At 39.0% G+C, this 24,274-nt stretch overlaps 1 protein-coding gene across 30 annotated transcripts in view; it reads left to right on the top strand.

Moving 5' to 3' along the window:
* Positions 1–24,274, top strand: part of ADGRL2 (adhesion G protein-coupled receptor L2) — a 609,188-nt gene that overhangs the window by 174,144 nt on the left and 410,770 nt on the right. The window lies entirely within an intron of this gene.

Below are 24,274 nucleotides of genomic sequence, written 5' to 3'. Positions count from 1 at the left end.
AGCCGAGGAATATGAGAACTAAATACTCCCCTCGAGAGGGAGCCCCTCCGTACTTTCTCTTCAACAGAAAGAGGCTTAATATTGATAGGAAAGTTCTACACGGACACACTAGCATTAAGCAATTCTATTAAGGGACCGATTTTACCAACGTGGATGGGTAAATGGCTTATCTTCTAGTGGGTAAATTAACTATTTGGGGCTTCTAGGGCATTGTTCAATGGCTAATTAATTTACAAACTGTTTGTTCCTTGGCTTCTAATTAGTGACATTCGCCTCAGTGACTGCATGTTCTGGAAGTGTGCTTCTTTCAAGTCCTCCCTTTCACATTGTACAATGGCCATTCATCTTGCTCCTCACGAAGGAGGTAGCACATCGGAGCAACTGGTCATACATTATTTGTCATAACCAGAAAGGTAGCTATCAAGTTGCTGAGCTGTGTTGAGTAGAACAATGACAGGGCACTGACATGTTTGCTGCCTGAGTTGATTCTTGAGACCAAAAGAAGGGGTTCCATTTACTGTTGCTGTGATCAAGATTGAATGACTCCTTCAAAGATAAAAATAATTTAGAAAGCTGGAAAGTTTGCCTTATGGTACTTGGGGACACATCCCATTTTCCATTTCCCTGGTAGAAATATTTCCTAGTTTCAGAGACAGCTACATAGTTTGTGGAGTTCTGTGCAAAATTAAAGTGTGGGCATATTGTTCAAAAAGCAGGGGAAAGTGGTATTAAAGGTCCTAAAATACACAGATTTCTTTTCCTTTCCTCCATAGCCTCATTCTTGTGACTTATGTTGGTGTTTATTTGCTATTTCACGCCATTCTAAGTAAATTTTAAATTAGCATGAATTTTACCATTCAATTTTATATTGCGCAATGCCCATTTTAAATGCAAATATAAGAGCATTTAAGTCACATGGAAACACTGAAATCACACAATTCCTATTTTGTAACTTAGATATGTATATGCATTTTATTCTTACCAGAACAGTGGAAGCTAACTCAATGGTTTTCATTTCACTCCTTGATACATGCACATTCTATAGTCACTCTGTATCTTACTGAAGAGTAGGAAGAGTTGAACAGGAAAAGAACTATGTGTGGCCCTATATTTTAGTTCCGTTCTCTGTCGTCATCATCACCACCACCTCATGTGACCCCTTACCTTGTGCTCACTTTGAAACTCACTGAACTCCCACACATTATGGGTGCACTGGAATTCAGTGCCCACTGGGGCACCACAAATGCTCTACATGCATGGGAGATCAGGAACACCAGACACGTGTACTGCATACATCTCCTCTGGTTTTGTCCATGCTCCATCGTTGTGGCGGAGTTGACTTCACACAACACAAGTTCAAAGATAAAATTATTAAGACTTTCATACATCAAACTAAAAAGTTTCTGCACAGCAAAAGAATTCACAGAATGAAGAGGCAGTGGGAGAAAATGCTTGTAAACCATATGTCAGTAAGGGTTTAATATCCAAAATATATAAGGAACTCATGCAACTCAATAACCATTCTCATCATCATCATCTGAGTGAAAGATATGCAACTTGACTAGACATTTTTCCAAAGAAGACACAAATGCCAAGAGCACATGAAAAGATGTTCAACATCACCAATGATCAGGGAAATGTAAATCAAAACTGAGATTTTGATTGAGATATCACCTCACACCTGTTAGAATTCTAGGCAGTTATCAAAACAAGACATAACAAGTGTTCACGAAGTTGTAAGAAAAGGGAACCCTGGTGCACTGTCCATAGGAATCTGAATTTGTATGCATATTATGTAAAACAGTATGGAGTTTCCTCAAAAAAGTAAAAATAGAGCTGCCATATGAGCCAGCAATTCTACTTCTGGGCATATATCTGAAGAAAATGAAATCACTATCACAAAAAAAAATCTGCACCCCTATGTCCATGGCAACATTATTCATAAGAGCCAAGACATGGAAACAACCTAAATGACCATGGAAAAAGAAAATGTGGTATCTGTATATATGACAGATAGATATCATATCTATATACATATATAGATATATATGGAATACATATTGGAATCTTACTCGGCCATAAAAAAGAAGACAATCCTGCCATTTGCAACAACATGGATGGACCTTGAAGGCATGATGCTAAGGGAAATAAGTCAGGCAGAGAAGGACAAATACTGTATGATATCACATATATAGGGAATCTAAAAAAAAAAAAAAGCCAAGCTCATAGAAACAGAAAATAAAATGGGCTGAATGGGCTGGGGGTGTGGAGAAAATGGGTGGATTTTGGACAAGGGTACAAACTCCCCCTGAGAAGATGAATGAGCTCCAGGGATCTAATACTCAGTGTGGTGACTATAGTTAAGAATCCTCTATTATGTACTTGAAAGTTTAAGAGGGTAGGTCTTAAATGTTCTTACCACACACTAATAAAACACAATTATGCGAGGTGATGGATGTATTAACTAACCTTATTGTGATAAACATTCCACAATAACGTATCAGATTATCACATTGTACATCTTAAACTTACACAATGTTCTATGTCAATTATATCTCAGGAAAAATGGAGTGGGGAATGAAGTTTACAGAAAGAGGCTAAAAAGAAAGCCTAATTAATGGGAAATATGTCCTGATAAATCAAATTGATTCCAATCTTAATAATCAATTTAAATAATGGAATTGGTTAATAGCATCAAATTTGGGTTAAAGAAAGGGAGAAGAAACAAGCTGTTTCAGTACAAGACATTCACTGGCTGATGCCATATTATATCATCTGATTATACCATTCATAATAAAGCATAGTCCACAATTATAAGAAAAAATTAGGAATTTCAAGACTGCGACAGCAGAGCCTTAAATGCTGAGGACATGTGTCCAGGTCGTATACCCTGGAAGCAGGCCCTGCCAGGTTTATCCAGCGCAATGTGGGGACCACAGATGAGGGTACAGACATCTCACAAAAATGTTACAAACTCTGTTCCTTCATTTATTTTCCAGATCTACCTAGGACATAACCTTTAGAAGGTGAAACATTCACCAAGAATATATATTAAATATTAGTTTGAAAATAGCTTCAGGACTTAGTTTGAACAACTAAGCTCAAAATGCTCCCAGCCCATGTGCCCTTTTTCTGGAGGCTCAATTCAAGAAGTTTTTGATCCACTAATGGAACGATTTTTCCACCTTTTAATGTATGCAGTATCATAGCTCCTCTTTCCCTCTTCGCCAGCTAAAATCACATTGTGATTAAAGTCGCCCTTTGCTTCCTCCTTTCTTTCAACCACTGCCACATTCCTTGGGTATCAAATCCCTGTCTTTCAGAATGATTAAAATCTAGAGTAATGGAGGGCCGCAAGTGCCAAAATGAATCGGAGATCGATGCGCAAAAACACACAAAGCCAACAAGCCTGCTCGTAATTCTGACACCCCATTAACTGCATCTTAAGGTCTGGCGGCCTATGCTTCTCTTGGGGACAACATAGCCCTCGTTCAGCTCAAGGTGTATTGTCTTCCTTTCGTGGGAAATCACTTAGAAAAAAATACATCAGTGACATGGCAAAAAAAAAAAAAAAAAAAGATGCCGCCTCTCTTAGGAACACACAAAAAGCTGCTTCCCGGCTCCTTCTTCCCCACTCCATCTGCCGTCCGACACTGTATTGACCTTCTGCCCCATTCACATACGTGCTTTGTCACCAAAGAAGAAGAGACAGCATTTTGACAGACAGTTTCCTATGCATTTACTGTAAACGTGGGGCCTGCCTGCATTGTGGTAGAAATCATATTACCAGATTCCCAACAAGAAGCCTTACAAGGTTAAAAACTGTTAAAAAAAAAAAAAAAATGAATGAATGAAAGAGGACTCCTTTGCACGGAGCCCGAGGACCGAGTTCACGTGACAAAGCCCTATTTTCCATCTTTTATGTAAAGCAAATGGATTAAGAACGGGCACGAAGCTGAACTGCCGCCCCGACTCACTGTGCCAGGCAGGCTCTCTATGGGATTGTTTGCACCAGCCATTTCTTGTGTGCAAACAGGAGGAACTTGTCCAGGCAGCAGCCACTCTGAACGGTAAGCGAGCAGTTAGCGAAATACGTGCCCGGGACCGCTTTCTTAATCCTCGCGAGTCTGCCCGACGGAGGCAGTGCCAGGGTGACGGCAGATGAGTGAGACCGCGAGTCTTTCTTGGCACAGACGCTCAAGTCCAGAAAAGAAAGTTCGTGGAGCTTTGTGAGATATTCAGCTTCTGTTCACTCAACAACCACCACCGTGAGGAGCAAACGTGTAACGGCTGATGGTAATAAACAGGCTGGTACTACCCACTGATGAGAGTGTCGTGAGGCCTCTTTGGAAATCAAAGGCGTTATCCTGCTAATGAGCTAAATTAGACTGAACTAGCATTCATGTTAATAATTATTACTTACAGAGCTAGCTGTGTTCGGCGTGATAACAGTAATGTGAAGACTGAATGTAATACTATTTCTCAGGTGCATATCCTCCGGTTGAAAGCAGATTCGACAAGGACCCGCGCCGCCCGGGTTTGCAGACTGGAGGGAATTTGTTTTCAGAGTATGGACGGTAGGTTAGGTCCTAGGTGAGCAACGAAAAGAGGGCTGAAAAACAGAATTCCTTATTAAAACCAGAAGTGTTAACCTGACAAACACACTCATTCAAACTCTTTAATACTATATACGAAATACATATGGTACTCATTTTCCGTTAAAATGAGCCATAATAAAAAACAATTTTATATTCTCAAGGCTAGAACCAGAGAAGATATGCATTGGTGATAATATTGATTTTTTTTTTTTTAAGTTCTACTGAAAGGCTATTACTAGACATAGGTTATAGTTACAGTGAAAACCAAGAGCTGCTTTTAATCCGCGGGGGGGGGAAAGTTATGTTGGCTCCTTTTTGTCACTGTCAAGGTGTAGAAAGAATGAAAAATACTTTGGTGGGTTTCATTATTAGTACACATGAACAGTTTGAACTCTCCATTATTGGATTGTCTTTTTTCATAGTCAGTGCCTTTTTCAGGCTCCTTTTAAAAAACTGTTTGACAAGGAAAAAATAGCTTTCTGGGTTTGATATGTGAGTACATACAAGTTTTCACAAGTTTTCACAAGAAAGTAAATGAAGAGCATGCCCTGCAAGCTTAATCATATTAACTCGGAACACAATAAAAGCTTCACATCTTAACCAAATCTCAGTGCTTCGTGTGAGTGGTAAACAAAAACTGGATGGAGCTATTTCCTGATCTTGGACAAAACAAAACAAAAAATTAATAAATAAAATAGATCCCTACCCTTCAAAGTAAACATTCTATTAAATCTAAAATAACATGAAATGTCTCAGGTAGCTGCAGCCAAAATAAATGGTCATTGGCAAGCAAAATGCTACCAGTACCCTTTTGGCTAAGGGCACAACTAAAGAAGACCACAGACTTTTCAACACACGGATGACTAGGGACTTTACCTCTCAGTCCTCTAAAAGCATTGCTGTTAATAAGTATAGGTACCCTGCACCTTTTACTTGCTTTGCGTAGGGAAAAGGGATTTTTTTTAAATTATTAATCTTGATATTTCCATCAGAGTTAATTGTTTGATACGATTGTACTTTCCACATGTTTCTTCTGTGCTGCTTTGTCTTTTAAGGCAGGCAAGGTGAAGCAAAAAGAAAAACATATTTCATGTGAATATTTAACTTTGACACTATTTGGACCAAATTATAGAGAAAACAATGTTCTGGAAATGATTACTTTTTGTTACACTTATGAAGTGTCAGGATAAGCCTTAGTGAATCAAGCAAGCACATTTTTCAAATTATTTCAGTAAAGGATGGGGAGCTGTAAAAACAACTTCTTAAATCTCAACACTGTGGGATAGCTTTGTCCATGTTTGTTGTAGAGGAATGCTATCTCTTTAATATGGAGGTGTTTGTCCATGATGCACGTCTGTGTGAACTTAGCATGGGTTTTACCTCATCGTGCTAAATGAGCAAACCAAGTGATTTTAAACATGTGAGCTTCCTACGTTTTAATATGTGAGTCTCTAGCCTGCTGTGGGTAGTCAACAGTTTATAGTGTGATGTTTCACATCAGTTTAAAAAAGATTAGAGAATGGGTTACTTGAAGAGTTTGTTTCCTTGTAATCAACTGTAAAGAGACCAAGGTCATGTAACAGATTTCTTCTTCTTTCTGTCTTAGCCAGGAAGACTATGTGAATGCAAATTGCTTTATTGGTGAAGGGAATTAAGATTATGAAAAGCCAGGCTTAAAGAAGTGCAAAATCAGGGCTGTGTCGGAGCAGGGACAACATAATTGTGGTATGGTTTCCCATATGGGACTAAATTATCTAGATTTTAGTAATGTCAGCAGTTCTGTGGAGTTGCTGGAGTGCGGCCAATGTGCCATATTTGCTTCATTTTTTAAGATGGTTCTGATTCTACACAATTTTAAATATGCACAAAGCTAAAATTGTTTGGGTATTTTGGTGGCACTTCTCAGATACATGTCTATGCCTGTCAGGAATTTTATTTGATTATGAAACAGGAAGTGACACTGACGTGGCTTTATTTTTCTAAACAAAATGCCATTTATTATCATTTCTATCTAGGCTATAAAATCTTCCCAGTAGAGGAAAAAAAATACCCACTTCTGTGAGTACACATCAAGGTTGTCTTCCTTTACAGTGTACCATTCAGTGATACTGTTTTGTAGCAACTCAATAAAGCTGATAGTTTTTCTGGGTAATTACCCACAGCCCCCTGCAGGACAAATTAGCATTCATGACCTGAATAATGCTTACTAGAAAGAGTTCAATGGAATTTACTTAATCAGAATCATTGCTTTCCCTTGGCTAATTTTTTTTTACCTTGTCCCCAGTGCCTGGTAACAGCAAATATCTCTCAAGCCAGTGTTTGATACCCGATAGAGGAAAAAAAAAAAAAGCATGAATCTTTAAGTCTGACATGTAATTGTGGTCTTGGAAAAAAAATGTATATTTTTATGTGAAAAATTAAAATATCTACCTTCCTTAAAATTTTCTATTTTCTCTTTTTAATGCTTACTGGTTTTGGAAAGAGGGGGAAGGTTTTTCATTTTCTAATTATTCCTCAACAATTTCTCCATTTGTTGAGGACAAACCTACACAATTGGTCATGATTTAAAGTGGGTGCTTATAATAGCTCTGTATTCCTGGGCATCAAAAATCAGACAATTTCCCAACAGACTATGGGTGTTGTTTTTGATGATTTAATTTTTGCTCGTTTTTGATTATTCTGTTTTTGAAATCCCAGACAATATGGTTATTAGAATATTCAAAGAAATGAGAAGGGAGAAGTCACACTCACTGAGCTTCTACTATGTACAAAACACTGCCAGGTAAACTGTTCATTCTATTTCTTATTCTTGAAACAGTGCCATGAAGGAAGCACTAGTAGGTCCCTATTTACAAAGAAGGAAAATGAGCTTCATAATTTAAGGTACTTCTTCCAGTTTTTACATAGAGTTACCAAAATGTGATCCAAAAGCCTCCTGAATCAAAAGCTTCCACTTTTTTTGTTTTGTTTTTGTGTTTATGTGTAACGATTTTGCATTTTTAGAAAGGCAAGCAAAAGGCAGTCTTAAACCAATTCCATGTACTGAATCTCTAACTTGGAGAAGATTTCTAACCTGAAGAATGAGATTTCTAAAATGTAGTTGCACGTCAGTGTCTTTGAAGGACAACCACAGTCCAATAAGGGTAGAGTGGTCCATAGCAGTGGAACCGTCCTGCAAAGGTTATGTTAACCTACTTCTTCTCGCTGTTACCTTTTGTGAATCCCCTGTCCCAGCAGAGTCACAGAAAGGTGTGAACACCTGGAACACAGTTCCTCCATGGAACTTCACTGAGGGTTGGAAAGCAATGCAGTTAAATCAAGCGAAAGGTTTCGGGTCGGAGATAAGATCCCAAATAACAAAGCAAAATCAGGGTGGTCGTCAGTGTTTCTCTGTACTTAACTTGGTGGAGACACAAGAATTTCTGTAGGATTGAGGAAACTTGTCGGGAGGCTCAGTTTGTGTAACAACCTTCAAGTTTTTACTTACGTGGTATGGTTGTTTGGGTTTGCATATTATGTTTGTTTATTGTTTATTTATTGTATGTTTATTGGAGGTGACTTGAGGGGAAGCTGATGGAGATGATATGAGGTAGTTAGAGTCCCAGAAAGAAACCTCTTGGCTCCACCACTGATTAGGGTCCATACTTCCAAGGTACTAAAGCCGTTCACAAGAACTGCAAAGGGAGGGTTCACTCATTCAGGCCCCTGTGCCACACAGTGCTGAACTGAATTTGGTACCTAATTAAGTTTCCTGGGGTGCAAAATGGTTATCCCATTTCTACATCTAAATACATCAAAATGTTTTTTCAACTTTGGGGGTTTCAGAAAACCCGCAACACATTTCTGCACAGATTTTCCTTCCAAACACTGGAATATCGCAAGGAAAATTCAATCCATATGTTTCAGATTTACTTAGAGTTGTATCAAAATCTTGTGTTGCAATTGACATTTGATGTTCGTGAAGCTTTCTGAATGCTTTTTATTTGCCTTTAACTCAAGAACAGAAAGTTGATTTGTCAAGCTCATATGTACCAAAACCCCAAAATATTAAATTTGGGTGGACGACAACAAACTTTTAAAATTCGGCACCGGGCATAAAATTTAATAAAGCATTTGTCTTGCCATGTCTCCAGTGTTGGGGACTTGCAGACACACCTATCCCTGGCCATATGCAGTCTATAGATATACTTTTGATATTGACCTGGTGAAATGAAGTGGGACAAGGAAAAGAAACAAGGTCAAATATATATTTTTTTATTTTGGTATTCCTTCCTGATTTAAATATTAACAGTATATTATCTGTAATGGGAGGCAAACGATATATGCAGTGACAGCCTTTTCCTAATTTTCTTCTGTCCTTCCAACAATCTCCCCTCAGTCTCTGATTGGCACTCGAGCTCTTCGTCTCCCACCCGGATGTGGGAGATGCTAGATTTTCTGGTCAGTGGTGTTCCTCCCTTCACCAGACAGATAAAAATGGGAGGAAGACAGGGGCGCCTGGGTGGCTCAGTTGGTTAAGCAACTGCCTTCGGCTCAGGTCATGATCCTGGAGTCCCGGGATGGAGTCCCGCATCGGGCTCCCTGCTCAGCAGGGAGTCTGCTTCTCCCTCTGACCCTCCCCCCTCTCATGTGCTCTCTCTCTCTCTTTCTCATTCTCGCTCTCTCAAATAAATAAATAAATAAAATCTTAAAAAAAAAATGGGAGGAAGACAGGCAGGAGTGAAAATAAATAATTTAAACTGCAGCATTTGTGTCTTAGGGAAGGTAGTATAAAAGAATCTGCATTTGTGGCTGATAGTGCTATTTTAAGGGCTTCTAAAATGATTGCTTCCCTTTATTCATGGCTCATAATGTGGTTCTGCCTCTGCTTAGAGCATGACAATGGTGCCTTCCAACCAGAAGCCATTCGGAAAGAGGCATTCTGTTTCTAAGGAGCCAAGCACCTCAGGAAAAGAAAAAAAAAAAAGTTTTCTGTTAGCAGAAAATGAATCACCATCTTCTGGCGTTTGTTTATGGCCGTGTCTACAGACAGTGTAGGAGTGGGCCTTTCGCTTTGCTGTGTGATCTGCATGTGCGCCATCTTTCATAGTTTTCACTATTTTTACTTCCAAAGTGTCCTCTCTTAGAACAAAACTGATACGGAGAAAAATAATTTTTCAGTGTAGAAAAATAAAATGTATGCAACCAGAAGAAAATAAAAAATTCCCGAAACCTCTCTTCCCCAAATAACTGTTGTTTACATTTGCCATATATATGTCCTTCTATCGTATTTTCTATACACAAACATGCATGCATTCTGTTTTTTACAGAAATGATGTCATATAGCGCATACCACCTTATTCACTGGCCGTACAGGGTAATAGATGATTATGCTATATTTTAAATGTCTCCCTGGTATTCCACTGTTGGAATGAACTATTTAATCATCCAACTATCCAAATATAATTATTCAAATTTAATGATTCAAAATATTAGTTTTCAGGTTGTTCCAATATATGGGCTACTGGTCACATAAATAGCACGACAAATATCATCTTTACTTAAAATCTTTGCTCATGTCAATAGTTATTTCCTTAGGATAACTGTCCAGAATTGAAATGATTATTCAAAATGTTAAGGCTTATGAAGCATATTTACAAAAATAGCATGCACTTTTAATTTTTTTCTTTCAAAATGACAATGGATGTAGGGGCCTGTCTCCATGACTTCATCTGATCCTTGTCAGGATCAATCACCCACCTTTGCAAGATGGCCAGGAGGTTGGAAGGTAGGAGGTGGTGGGTGGCCATGAAAGTCCAAAGGGGCTAACACAGTGTTGTTCCGACACTCCTTGTTGATATTCAGATTCCTGTATTTCCTTTCTTCATCTTCCTGCATTATTACTTTCCTTTACCTTACTCAAGACCATTATCACTCTTTCTAAGTATTACCTGACCTTTAGGGTCTATTTTAAGCCTCCCCATGAGCCCCATGTGTTGTCCATGAATACAGACCATTTTTTTTTTTAAAGATTTTATTTATTTATTTGAGAGAGAGAGAATGAGAGAGAACACATGAGGGGGGGAGGGTCAGAGGGAGAAGCAGACTCCCTGCCGAGCAGGGAGCCCGATGTGGGACTCGATCCAGGGACTCCAGGATCATGACCTGAGCCGAAGGCAGTCGCTTAACCAACTGAGCCACCCAGGCGCCCGAATACAGACCATTTTTATAGTGAACCTTGATGGTTTGATAAAATAATAGTTAATTGTAAGGAATGTTTTCAGTGTTCATAAAAATTCATCTTTTTAATTTTTAAAAATTTTTTAAATGATTTTATATATTTGAGATAGAGAGAGAGAGAGCATGAGGGCAGGGAGGGGCAGAGGGAGAGGCAGAGGGAGACGCAGAGGGAGAAGCAGATTCCCCGCTTAGCAGGAAGCCCCATGCGGGGCTCGATCCCAGGACCCTGAGATCATGACCTGAGCATGACCTGAGCCGAAGTCAGACGCTTAACTGACTGAGCCACCCAGGCGCCCTCATAAAAATTCTTTTAAGTCCAGCATTGACCAGCTCCATGTAGGGGCGTAATCCTCTGTGACATCACTGTGGAGTGAATAGGAATGAGGTGATCAGCGAATGCGATCACTCTATCCCTGCCTAGGAGACGGGACAGGAGAGCCAGTGGAGACATATATATACCTTTCAGAAAAAGACCCAGGGTTTACACTGTGTGACTTTAAGCAAAAGGCGCAAACTGTCTGAGCTTCAGCATCCTCTGTCAGAAGCTAATAATACAATCTTCATATCATTATGTAAGAAGTCCGTGGTGCTAGCAAAACACCTTGTGTGCAGTGAGTGCTTAATCAATAGTAGATCCTTTAGATATATTTAGACAGGCAAGGTACAAGGTAGTCATCGAAGGCCATTTTAAGTGCCTTTAGCCCATTTCAGCCAGAGGTCATATTGATTAAGAATTGTGCTCTGCCACAAGGAATAGAAAAAGAGTAACTTAAATAAATAAGGGACTTATTCTTTCCCACATAATCCCATACTCGGAGGTAGGCCTTGTTGGTGTTGATTAGTGGCTTAAGGATGTCAGAACCAAGCTGTTTGGGATTAATTTAGCCTTTTCCCTCAGCCATAACATATGGTTGCTGCTGCCACTTTAATCCCACGTCCTTGTTTCTGAAAAGGAGAAGGAAGAAGTGACCAGGAGGGAGGTGAAGAACCCACATGAGAAATCCAGGGCAGACTGTGACTATCTCATGGGCCACTGCCACTCCTCACTGCAACAGAGGCTTGGAGAGCTGCCATTTGCTTTCCTAAAGAAAACCAGAGTAACTGTCTGCCTGCCAGAGATGTCTCTTCCCCTCCCCCCACCCCATCGGTTTTTGGGGGGGCTTTTTTGTTTTGTTTTGTTTTGTTTTTACCATATCTCTTTCTTTTACTTGCTTCCTGTCTGAGACAGAGTAGGCTCAGTTGCATGAGTTGAAAGGTATTGCGGGCGCCTGGGTGGCTCAGTTGGTTAAGCGACTGCCTTCGGCTCAGGTCATGATCCTGGAGTCCTGGGATCGAGTCCCGCATCGGGCTACCTGCTCAGCAGGGAGTCTGCTTCTCCCTCTCCCGCTCCCCCCTCTTGTGCGCTCTCTCTCTCTCTCAAATAAATAAATAAAATCTTTAAAAAAAAATAAAAAAATAAAAAAAAAAAAAAGAAAGGTATTGCAAATCCCACCCAGTAATCTTTCCTCACCCACCAGTTTCTGTTAATGTCCTAACTTTTATCATCTGTGAATTAAACTATCACCCCTGTATGTTCAAATGCATTTGTCAGCACATTGCTTCATTTCTGTTATTAATAACTTACATAGTCAATAAGTTCATTGATGAGACCCCTTCAAAGAGGAAACTAATAGAAACTGGGTTTTTAGCTAGAAGAATGGAAAGCTTACTTCTGAGCAACAAGCATGAGCCAGGCAGGCACAGAGCAGGGAAGAGAGCAGGACGGGAGATGTGAAGACACAGAGGGAATGGAGCTGCTATAAAACATTAGATAAGCTCATCAAAGACAAGCGCCACCTTCTCCACAACTGGTCCTAAGGATAGATTGATTGTTCTTTTCTCTTTAGTCCTCAACACCTGCGAATACGTGTGATCACACACAAAAGAAAAGCAGCCCAGCCTACATCAGGTATCCCCTGAGCCCCTGCTTCAAGTTCATGTGGCTGCACTCAGAACCCTCTGTCCAGGGGAAGAGGAAGTGTGGGCTACACAGGTGGCTACTTAGGTCAAAGTCTTCTGATTTGATGTTAAGGTATTAGGAAAGAGGCATTCATCTTAGCATTTTTTAAAAACACACAGAAACAGTGTAGCATTGGGGTTCAGCCTAGGCTTTCTGGAATCAAACTGCCGGGGTTCAAATTTATAGCAACTGTGGGAAAGGTATTTAACATTTTTGCACCTCAGTTTCTTCATCAAAATGGTCATAATAATGGTATTTATCGCCTCAGGGTACTTTGAGGATTAAATGAGGTAATAGCATTGAAGTCCTGAGAACTATGTCTGGAAGGCAGAAGTATGTGCTTTATTAAGTTGAAAGCATTCTTCTTTCTTTTTAAATCTCTGACTTTTTCCATAGATACCTATAGTCATCTCTGTATCTAGATTCCTTTACAATTTCTGAAGTGTTGCCTTATATATTTAGTCCTTGATGTGTAGGTAGGCTGTTTCTATCATCCCCATTTTACAGGTGAGTGAAAGGAGTCACAGAGATTATGTTCATGGCCAAGCTCACACAGATGGTGACAAGACAGAAATCTCAACCCAGAAATGTGAAGACAAGTTTAATGAACTTTCTGTTATGCCACACTGATTTCTATTTGGGAAGAAGAAGAAAAAAGGTTTGAAACCATGGCAAAATGAACACATCTCAGGACTGATTCTGTTTGAAGGTATTAATGATTCCCAGAAGCTGAGTCTTCCTATATGTGTAGCCCAGTATTCTTGCCAAGAAAGTATAAGGAGTGTTTGACTTCCTGATTTCTATGTAATTTTTGTGGTATTCCAGAAGGGCCATAATTTATTCCACTAATATTGAATGACGCAGTAATTACACTTCTAGTAGTATACCCAAGAAAAGAATGCTAAATGGGGGGGAGGGTAGTTGTACAAAGGATGTTAATTTTTATTTTTTATTTTTATTTTTATTTTTTAAAGATTTTATTTATTTATTTGACAGAGAGAGACACAGTGAGAGCCGGAACACAAGCAGGGGGAGTGGGAGAGGGAGAAGCAGGCTTCCCGCTGAGCAGGGAGCCTGACATGAGGCTCGATCCCAGGACTCTGGGATCATGACCTGAGCCGAAGGCAGACACTTAATGACTGAGCCACCCAGGCGCCCCAAAGGATGTTAATTTTTAGAGTTACATATAATAACCAAAAAAGCAAAAACTAACCCTAAATATCCTTGGCATAGGATCAGATACATCAACTCAAGGAAATAATAGTCACGATAACTAGCATATATTAAACATCCAGTATGAGCAAAGCATTCTACTAGCTCCTTTCAAATAGCATCTCTTCTGATTTCCTAGGAGTTGGGCATCATTGTCACCCCATTACATAGATAATGCTACAAAGTCAAGGTCATATTTCAAGTGTGACAGATGAAGCTAATGACTCATCCTTCAACCATTCTGTATCCTTATTGCTAATGGAGGTCTGATTTTGTTTGAGAAGAAAGGTAAATAGCCCCAAGAGATGAATCGAGAATAGTCTAAACTGATTAGAGTAGTCCCAACCTCCTAACCTCCTTTGCAAGTAGTTAAGTCTAGGGTGGGCATATGATATAATTCTGGTCAATGAGATTTAAGAATTTGCTGGGGGCTTCTTGAAAATAGCTTCCTACAACCTTTTTTTACCCCTCTTTTCTGCTTCTTTTCTTCTTGCCTTTATACATTTTTATGTAAGTAGATGATGCTAGAGTCTAAAACAACCATTTGGGGATCATGAAGGGATTAGAGAAAAAAGATGAGAATAACGAAGTAAACAAGGAAAATAATCTAGGTTCTTGCCAATTGCAGTGAGCTGCCAAGCCACACTGGTATTGCCTGCCTGTGAGGATTTTTTGTTGGTTTTGTTTTCTTTTGTTGTTATGGGAACAATACACATCCTTTTGGTATAAACCACTCTTCATCTATTATTTGGCACTGAAAGAATTTATCAGTTAGAATTAGATAAAGCTGTGAGTGACTTAGAACTTGTCCAACTTAACTGGGACTTAAACATGTATAAAAGTCTCTATCAGAAAAACCCACGGTGGTAGGCAGTCTGGGGTAAATATGGCATTCCGCAAAGTCAGCAGAAACCCAAGCGTTTCTAGCTTTGCTCTTGCCACTGGGGTCAAGATGGCTGCTTGAGCTCCAGCCTTCATACATGCATTCCAGCTAGCAGAAAAGAGGAAGGGGCAAGAAAGAGCATGCTCATCCTTGCTTTTAAGACAAAGTCTTACTTTTAAGATAAAGCCAGGAAATTTCATACACCATTTCACTTACATCGTATTGGATAGAACTGCTAGCTATAAGAAGGCAAGAACATGTCATCTTCATCCTGGGAGGTCATATACTCAGCTAAAAATCAGCAATTCAATCAGTAGGGATAAAGTGAAGAACATATAGAGGAAGACACATATGGCTGATGAACCCACATCTGTCTAACTCCTAAACCATGCTATATATTACTGTCTCCCGTAGCTGATTAGACTATATAATGATGGGAGAAGTCTGTTATTTTATATGCTTTCTTTTTAAACTATTTTACCATTCAAATGTACTATAAAAAGGAAAATGCCTTTAATACGTTATGCAGGATAAAGTTTTATGTAGAATATATATGGGTAAAATTATTCTATCAAAATATTTGAAAGAGAGGTTGTGTTGGAATTTAGGAACATGAATGAATCAGGGATTTGTTCCTATACTTCTCTATTTTTAAGGCTTCTTTAATAAGCAAGTAATAATTTCATAATAAAAAGATCTTACACTCATGTATATATATACCATATTAAAATCATATGAACCACACAGAGAACTTTTTTATATATAGCCACTAAGCAGAGTGTATAAGTGATGAATTTTATGAAGAAGAAAAATGATAAATAGCATGTCATTTGATGCTTTATAATTTTTGGTTTGTAACTTTCTGGGTCACTGATTTCTCAAAGAGTTTTCATTCTTTCCGCACATTAGTTAGGTGATTGAGGAAGGTGTCAGGCTACTGAGACATGGGAAAAGATGATGTGGAAGAATTAAATTCTTCTTTTCTTTTGGCTGAGTATACAAAATGCACAGTGTGATTTAGTAGTCCTTCCCCTGTGTGGGTTCACCTCTGTCCGCTGTAGGCAGTGTTGAGAAGACATTGTCATCGGCATCTAAATGAGATACATCCTTTTTTTTTTTTTTTTTAATAGACTATGTGCTGATTTAATAAAATCAACGCTAAGGTTTGGTAGAATGGTAAGGACCAAGAAACTTGAGAAAAGGTTAGAAAAAATTGCTGGTTCATTGTGATTAAGGAGTACGTTGAAATAGGGGAAGGAAGAAACATTATTGGAGGAGCCCTGGGACTATGATAAGTCAGCTCACGAGATCTTCATCTCCGTTCAGTTCGTGCACATGCAGTGTTGCCTAAGTGGTAGCAGGGGTGGCCAGCAGCCCATATCAAGAAGGAAGAGAATCCCCAGATTGACCTGTAATAAAAGTGATACACACCTTAAAAATGATAGGTATGTGTAGTTTAAGCAGTGCTTTTCTTGTCTTCTGTGTTTGCTTGCTTGCTGACTTTTTGAGGAAAAAAGGCACAAAATCATAACATTTAAAATGATTAAATCAGTGAGTTAACATGTAATTATAAGAGATATAATCGATATTTTGCCTTGTAAGTTGTGAGAATGATAAAGCTAATTCATGTGTGGTTTGTATCCATTTTCCAGTCCAAAAAACTGAGTATAGAAACCTGACTCTTATCCAATAAGAAGTCTATGGCTCATTTCTAGTCATTTATTTACAATCAAAGGCTCAATAGAAATTTCATCTCAATATGTTCTGGGGAAGATGTCCTACTTTTCAATTTTCCAACTATGTCATTCAAAACCTGTAAATTGTAGTACAATAAAAGTTTGGCTTCTCAATAGCAATAGAAAAAAATCCAAAATATCTGTGAAAAAATTTAACCAAAAAAATGAGCAAACATCTCATGGTGAAACTTTAAAAGCTACAGAAGAACAGAAATGACTTGAGTAGATAGAGAAGCATACAATCTGATGTTCTTTGATAAGACACACATCATGAAGATGTCCATTATCCTAAGTTTACCTATAAATATTGATCCTAATATAAAACATCAGTCCATGTATCTTTGAAACAAGATAAGCAGACGCCAGAGTTCATGTGAAAAAATACACAAATAGAGCCATGAGAAGTCTTTTTTAAAAAATATTTATGTATATATCTATGTATGTAAGCTCTACACCCAACGTGGGGCTTGAACTCACCAACTCAGGACTCTACCGACTGAGCCATCCAGGTGCCCCACATGAAAAGTCTTAAAAAGAAAAGTCATGAGAGGGAACTCCATCTTCCAGTTATTAAAAGGCCTTGTAATGCTTTAATAACTAAAGCAGTATAATATTGGCATGCACATGTATACACACGCAAATACATGAACTTATGCAAACATAAAAAGAACAGTTTTAAAAGTCCAGAAAGATACAAAAGCATAGAAGAATTTAATATGTAAAGATGGCATATCAGACCAGTGGAAAAAAGAGTGATTATTTAGTAAAGGATATTGAAAAAGTAGGATGGTCGTATGAAAAAATAATAATTTGGATACATAACTTATCTTCACCATATATCAAGATTTAAGGGGCACATAGGTCGCTCAGGCGGTTAAGCATCCAACCCTTGACTTCAGCTCAGGTCATGATCTCAGGATTGTGAGATCAAACCCTGCATCAGGCTCCACACCCAGTTTAGGATTCTCTCTCTCCCTCTCTCTTTGCCCCTCCCCCCACCTCAGTGTTCTCTCTCTCTAAAAAAAAAAAAGAAAAGAAAAAAAAAGAAAAGATTTAAAAATTGTCCAGTAACTCATGGGTAAAGGAAATGTACTGAAACTTCATAGAAAAGCAAGCACTTTTAAATAAAATGAAAGATGATCAGTATCACTCATAATCTGGGAAATAAAAATCAAAGTCATCTTGAGATTTTTTTTCCACATATAACATTAGCAAAGATCCAAAAGTTTGATAATACTGAAACTGAAATTACACATCTAGGAATTAATTTGAGAACGTATTTTAGACTATATATATACATGTGCAAAACCACACATATAAAATGTCGTAATGGGAACTTTGGGTGTGTGTAAAAGCAAAAAATAGGAAATAACCTAAATAGACCCACATCAATAGGAGACAGCCATGCAATTTAATACTTATGCAATTATAAAAAGAATAAGGAAGGTATTATCAAACTCAACACCCAAAGAACAAATGATCCAATCAAGAAATGGGCAGAAGACATGAACAGACATTCTTCCAAAGAAGACATCCAAATGGCCAACAGACACATGAAAAAGTGCTCAACATCGCTCGGCATCAGGGAAATCCAAATCAAAACCTCAATGAGATACCACCTCACACCAGTCAGAATGGCTAAAATTAACAAGTCAGGAAACGACAGATGTTGGCGGGGATGCGGAGAAAGGGGAACCCTCCTACACTGTTGGTGGGAATGCAAGCTGGTGCAGCCACTCTGGAAAACAGTATGGAGGTTCCTCAAAAAGTTGAAAATAGAGCTACCATATGATCCAGCAATTGCACTACTGGGTATTTACCCCAAAGATAAAAATGTAGTGATCCAAAGGGGTACGTGCACCCCAATGTTTATAGCAGCAATGTCCACAATAGCCAAACTATGGAAAGAGCCAAGATGTCCATCTACAGATGAATGGATAAAGAAGATGTGGTATATATACACAATAGAATATTCTGCAGCCATCAAAAGGAATGAAATCTTGCCATTTGCAACGACATGGTTGGAACTGGAAGGTATTATGCTGAGCGAAATAAGTCAATCAGAGAAAGACACGTATCATATGATCTCACTGATATGAGGCGTTCTTAATCTCAGGAAACTGAGGGTTGCTGGAGTGGTGGGGGGTGGGAGGGATGGGGTGTCTGGGTGATAGATATTGGGGAGGGTATGTGCTATGGTGAGCACTGTGAATTGTGTAAGACTGTTGAATCACAGACCTGTACCTCTAAAACAAATAATACAGTATATGTTAAAAAAAAAAAAAAGATATTAGGAAGGCCAAAATGAAAGAGGGGGGGAATCAGAGGGGGAGATGAACCATGACAGACTATGGACCCTGAGAGACAAACTGAGGGTTCTAGAGGGGAGGAGTGTGGGGGGATGGGTTAGCCTGGTGATGGTATTAAAGAGGGCACGTACTGAATGGAGCACTGGGTGTCATACGCAAACAATGAATCATGGAACACTACATCAAAAACTAATGATGTAATGTATGGTGATTAACATAAATAATAAAATTTAAAAAATGTAAAAAAAAAGAATAAGGAAGGTCTTCATATATAAATGTAAAACATTTATCAATATGTATTAACAACAACAAAAGGTGAAAAACAGTATGTATAGTGTGTTACCATTTATGTTTTGAAAATGAAGGGATGGGCTGTATACACTTGCATAGAATATTTTTGTGTAGATACACAACACAGATACAGAAACTGACAACATTGTTCATCTCCAGGGAAGGAAACTCGGTGGCTAGGACACAGAGGTGATAGACTTCTCACAACTTTTGTATCTTTTGAGTCAGAATCTTTTGAGTGTATTAATATTCAAAAAATATATTTTAATATAATAAACTTTAAACACCTTAGCCTGTGACTAACAGTTACACCCCATAACACAGGGTGACTGGTTGCAAGCACATATTTTCTAATTAAAGGGAGAACGGCTCAGCGGCGTGTTGGAGCCAGCTCCCCTCAAACAGGTATGCTTGAAATCTACATACCAATTAGAGAGGCAGGGTTTAAAAAGCACCCAGAAAGAACCTAATACTCTACGCCTGGAAAAATGTCAAAATGGACATCCTAAGTATACTTTCTGACATAATTTATAAAATGTCTTCCCAACTCAGTGTTTCAGTGGCATTGTGTTGGTAGCTTGCAATCGACTCTGATGGAAGCATTTACCCCAAGGAAATCAGCAAACACTAGAAATCAGGGCATTATGAACACCGGGGACAGGGAGAACCAGTGGTTAGACACTTCCCAGCACAGCTTCGACTCAAATGTTCTAACTCTTGCCATGATTTTCTTTGAGACTTTCTAATTACTTGTCATTCTTTCCTGATAACTGGGTTGATATTTACTTGATGATGAAGCTGATAAGGAAATATAAGCATGGAGTACTAATAATTAGAAATAAATCCTCACCTTGATGCACAAGCAGGGGCGCTCATTGAGAAGAATGAAAGCATGGAGATACTATTAGGCATACTATTACTATGCCTTCCCAGTGTAAATGTACAGAGAATTTTCTATGTCTCATTTTTAAACAAGTATATAAAAACTAAAAAGATAAAATTAAGCAGATTTGCAAGCTTATTTTGTTTCTTTCTATCATATATTGCATCTCATTTAATATTTGCTTGTTTTATTAATAATTGAAAGCAACTTTACAACACATAGGCATGCAGAATAACTTTTGACCCTATGGGAATTAATGTCTAGTGACAGTGGTCCAGAAATGATACAAGTTATGATAATAAAAACCCTGCTCAGCTATTTTGCACTTTTATGTACTGTAGATATTTTCCCCACAAGAATGCCCCCCTTCATATGGAATTTGTACAACTAATTTATCTAGATATAACAGCTTGATAAGTAGCAAACTACTTGTAAATAGATAGATGGCCATAAAATAAAATTAACCCTTTTAAAACAAATGTGATGAAAGAGAAAGCAAAATGTCATATGCATCTTCAAAGGAAAATTACCTTGAATGTGGAAAAAAAAGGAAATGTAATGTTTAACATCATTCTGTGTTAAACTTTTATAAGCCCCAATTAGGACTCCCTTCTACTGAGGTTTTTCTCTGAAGTAAATATATGTTCAAGAGGGAAAAAGATTTTGTTTTGGGCGAATGTTTATATTTTTCTTGCTTCAAAAACAGCTCCTGCTGATGTAAATATGCCTACCTTGACATTACGTGCAACAGCACTGCCCAAAGGGCAGTTCATTTCAAATATACAAACTCTCCATATTTGAGAAATAAAAATTAAATCGGACCTTTTTTCTATTTGTTTGTTACTAAAATTCTGGAGTAAGTTCGCCTAAGGACAAAGCTAATACAAGTCCACCTATTTATACAGCTTAATGCACATACTTACCTTATTTGAAAGAGTCGTTTTGACCACTTTGAGACACCTCTGACAGACATTTCTCTGGCTATCGGGTTAAAGGATATGTTTGGGGGTATAAATAATCAAAAGCCAATGGTCTTTCAATCACTTCCAGCTGTAAAAGTTGCAAAAGCAAAACCAAAAACCCATATACAAAAATCAAAATGTTTTTAGGCAAGAAATTCAAATTGAGCACTTAACCTGTCAGGTACTGTGAACATCACCAAAAACTCAGCTACCAGGGATCTATCTGCCCTTTAGGAACATTAGAAGACAAAGTAGGTCATTTATCAGCTGCATGAAGCTGAGTAAGTCATATGGCCTCCTAAACCTCAGTTTCCTCGTCTCAAAGTGGTGTTAATGGGATAAAATAAGCAACGTGTGTTTTGTACCAAAATTAGTGATGCTGTGAGTACTGTGGGGCTTAGAAAGGGGACAACTGAGATTCGTTAGAAAAGAAACAGAGCCTTGTTGTTCCCAGTAGTCAAAGCCCTCGGCATAGTGCCTGGCATATAGTGAGCGCTCAGACCACTATCGCAGGATCCAAGCCATCAGCCATTCATTGTTGGTTGATGTAGAAAGAAAATCTATGGGGGCACCTGGGTGGCTCAGTCGTTAAGCGTCTGCCTTCAGCTCAGGTCGTGATCCCAGTGTCCTGGGTTCGAGCCCCGCATCGGGCTCCCTGCTCAACAGGAAGCCTGCTTCTCCCTCTCCCACCCCCCCTGCTTGTGTTCCCTCTCTTGCTGTGTCTCTCTCTGTCAAATAAATAAATAAAATCTTTTAAAAAAATAAAAATAAAAATAAAGAAAATCTATGGATAAAATAGAATTTTAACTCCATCTTGAAGGATGGGCAGGATCTGTATTGATGAGGAGAATAGGAATGGATATCGTAAATGGGGAAAATAGCAGAAACCAAATTCAGGAGAGAAAATGAGGAGAGTGTGTTACAAGGACAATGAGTAAGGTTTCCGGACTAGAATAAAGAGCACGTGGAGCCAAATGTAAACGTTGCTAGGAAAGGTGAAAAGAGATTTATGAAGAGCGTTAAAAACCAAGCAGAGGAGTGTGGGCTTTATTGGGTAAGTAAATGAGCAGTGGGGGAAAGACAGGATGAAAACTGCTGTTTTAGGGAGTTAACCTAGCAGTGGGGGGGGGGGGGGGGGGGGAGGAATCCAGGAAGGAAGTTGGAGCTGCTGGCCCACCAGGGGAGGTTGGAGCAGCAAAACAGCTGGTGTGGAGGTGAAGGGCAGTGGAAATGACAAGGGAGGAAGAGATCTGGAAGAGATGCTAAAGTAAGAATCCAGAACATCTAGTGACTTGTAATTGAAGCATGAGGATGAGAGGCCAGGAAGACAGGATGCAACTGGTGCTAATAATGGACCATAGCAAGAACAGACAGCCTGTCTCAGATGGGTCCTGTGGCACTCTTCGGAGAATAACTGCATTATTTGTTACAATGAATCATCCAATATATATATTGGGCACAATTATGTATTTATTAGATGATTACTCTTTGTCCAGTCTGTACGAGGTACTATGGGGAATATCAAGGAAGTAAGTCAATGACATGGATGTCCTCAAGATACTCTTTATAAAGATGAATAGTAAGAATATTAAGAGCAGTGTGTATTGAGCACATAGTATGGACTAGCTACATTAAACAGACTTTTATTTATTTATTTATTTATTTATTTGACAGAGAGACACAGCAAGAGAGGGAACACAAGCAGGGGGGGTGGGAGAGGGAGAAGCAGGCTTCCCGCTGAGCAGGGAGCCTGATGCGGGGCTCGATCCCAGGACCCTGGGATCATGACCTGAGCCGAATGCAGATGCTTTACCGACTGAGCCACCCAGGCGCCGCCAGACTGTCTTATTTAATCCTCACAACCACTTTAAGAGGAGGTACTACAATTTATCCTCGATATACTTACACAAGGGGGCACCTGACTGGCTTTGTCAGTAGAGTATAAGACTCTTGATTTCAGGGTTGTGAGTTGAGCCCCATGTTGGGTGTAGAGAGTACTTAAGGAAAAAAAAAAAAAATATATATATATATATATACATATATATATATAAACTTACACAGAAACTGTGTCTTACAGTGGTGGGTTAACTTGCCCAATGTAACAAAGCTGGAAGATAATAGAGTCAGGAATAAAATCCCATCAGTGTGACCCCAAAGCTCACAATCTCATCGTGTATAGAAGTCGGTAATGGATGACAAAAGACTGGATATGACTGAGGAACACCTGAATCATGAATTTTGTTTCAGGGCAAGAAGGAGAGAGACAGGGCTTACAAGAGAAGTTATGTAAGTGACCGCACAGAAAGGAATGAAAAGTGGAAAGATTGGCCTGACTGTTGCATGAGAGTGAGTAATGAAGGGGAGACCTGGAAGGTGTAAATTGGGGCCACAGGATGGTTGCAGGGCTAACTGCCTGGAACAGAGCTGTGGCTCAGTACACACTGGAATACATCGACTCATAACTACTCACTGATCACCAGTCATCTTTCCAATAGAGGCAGGCCCAGGAGTTCAGGACGAACAGGGCTCTCCTCTCCCATTTCCTGGGCTTCCGCTTTTCCTGCACATCAGTGCGGGCTCAAGATGCAGTCCATCCTTATTTCAGATCAATTCAAGCTGCTCCTTTCTCTGGATGGCACCAACCCAAAAACATCCCTGCGACTTTCTTCCTCCCACTCAACCTCATTGCATTCAGCCTTATTACACTGGGACAAAACCTCCAGAGGAGAGGTGTTTTCAGTATATGGAATGGATCGGAGAGGAAAAAGAAGCAAGTGGCATAAGTGCCTAGCACTCTATCTGAGGCATATCTGGTATGCGATAAATATTTGTGGAAATAAGAAGAAAACTGAAAGAAAGGTTTTCTGATAATCAGAGTTTGAGGAGACAAGGACTTGTGCTAGCAGAAAAGGGGAATTAGGATTGAATCAAAAGACATTTCAGAGGGAAAATTCAACACAAGAGACTAGATATATGAAGGAAAGAAAAAGGTCATGGCCGGTAGGAAGGTTTTGAACTTGTGTATTTGAGAGGAGGTGATGTAACAAACAGAAATTTCAAGAATTAAAAGTTTCTTTAGGGTAAGTTTATCTCTGTGGTTCTGTGTCGTAATCTAGAACTGGCAGCATACTTAATACATACTGGACAGGCAATAAATAATTAAGGCATTGAATAAATAATAC

Source organism: Phoca vitulina, unplaced genomic scaffold (assembly GCF_004348235.1).
Source record: "Phoca vitulina isolate PV1807 unplaced genomic scaffold, GSC_HSeal_1.0 scaffold2, whole genome shotgun sequence".
Lineage (NCBI taxonomy): Eukaryota > Metazoa > Chordata > Mammalia > Carnivora > Phocidae > Phoca > Phoca vitulina.
Note: the sequence above shows the minus strand (reverse complement) of the source record. Positions and strands in the feature narration are given on the sequence as shown.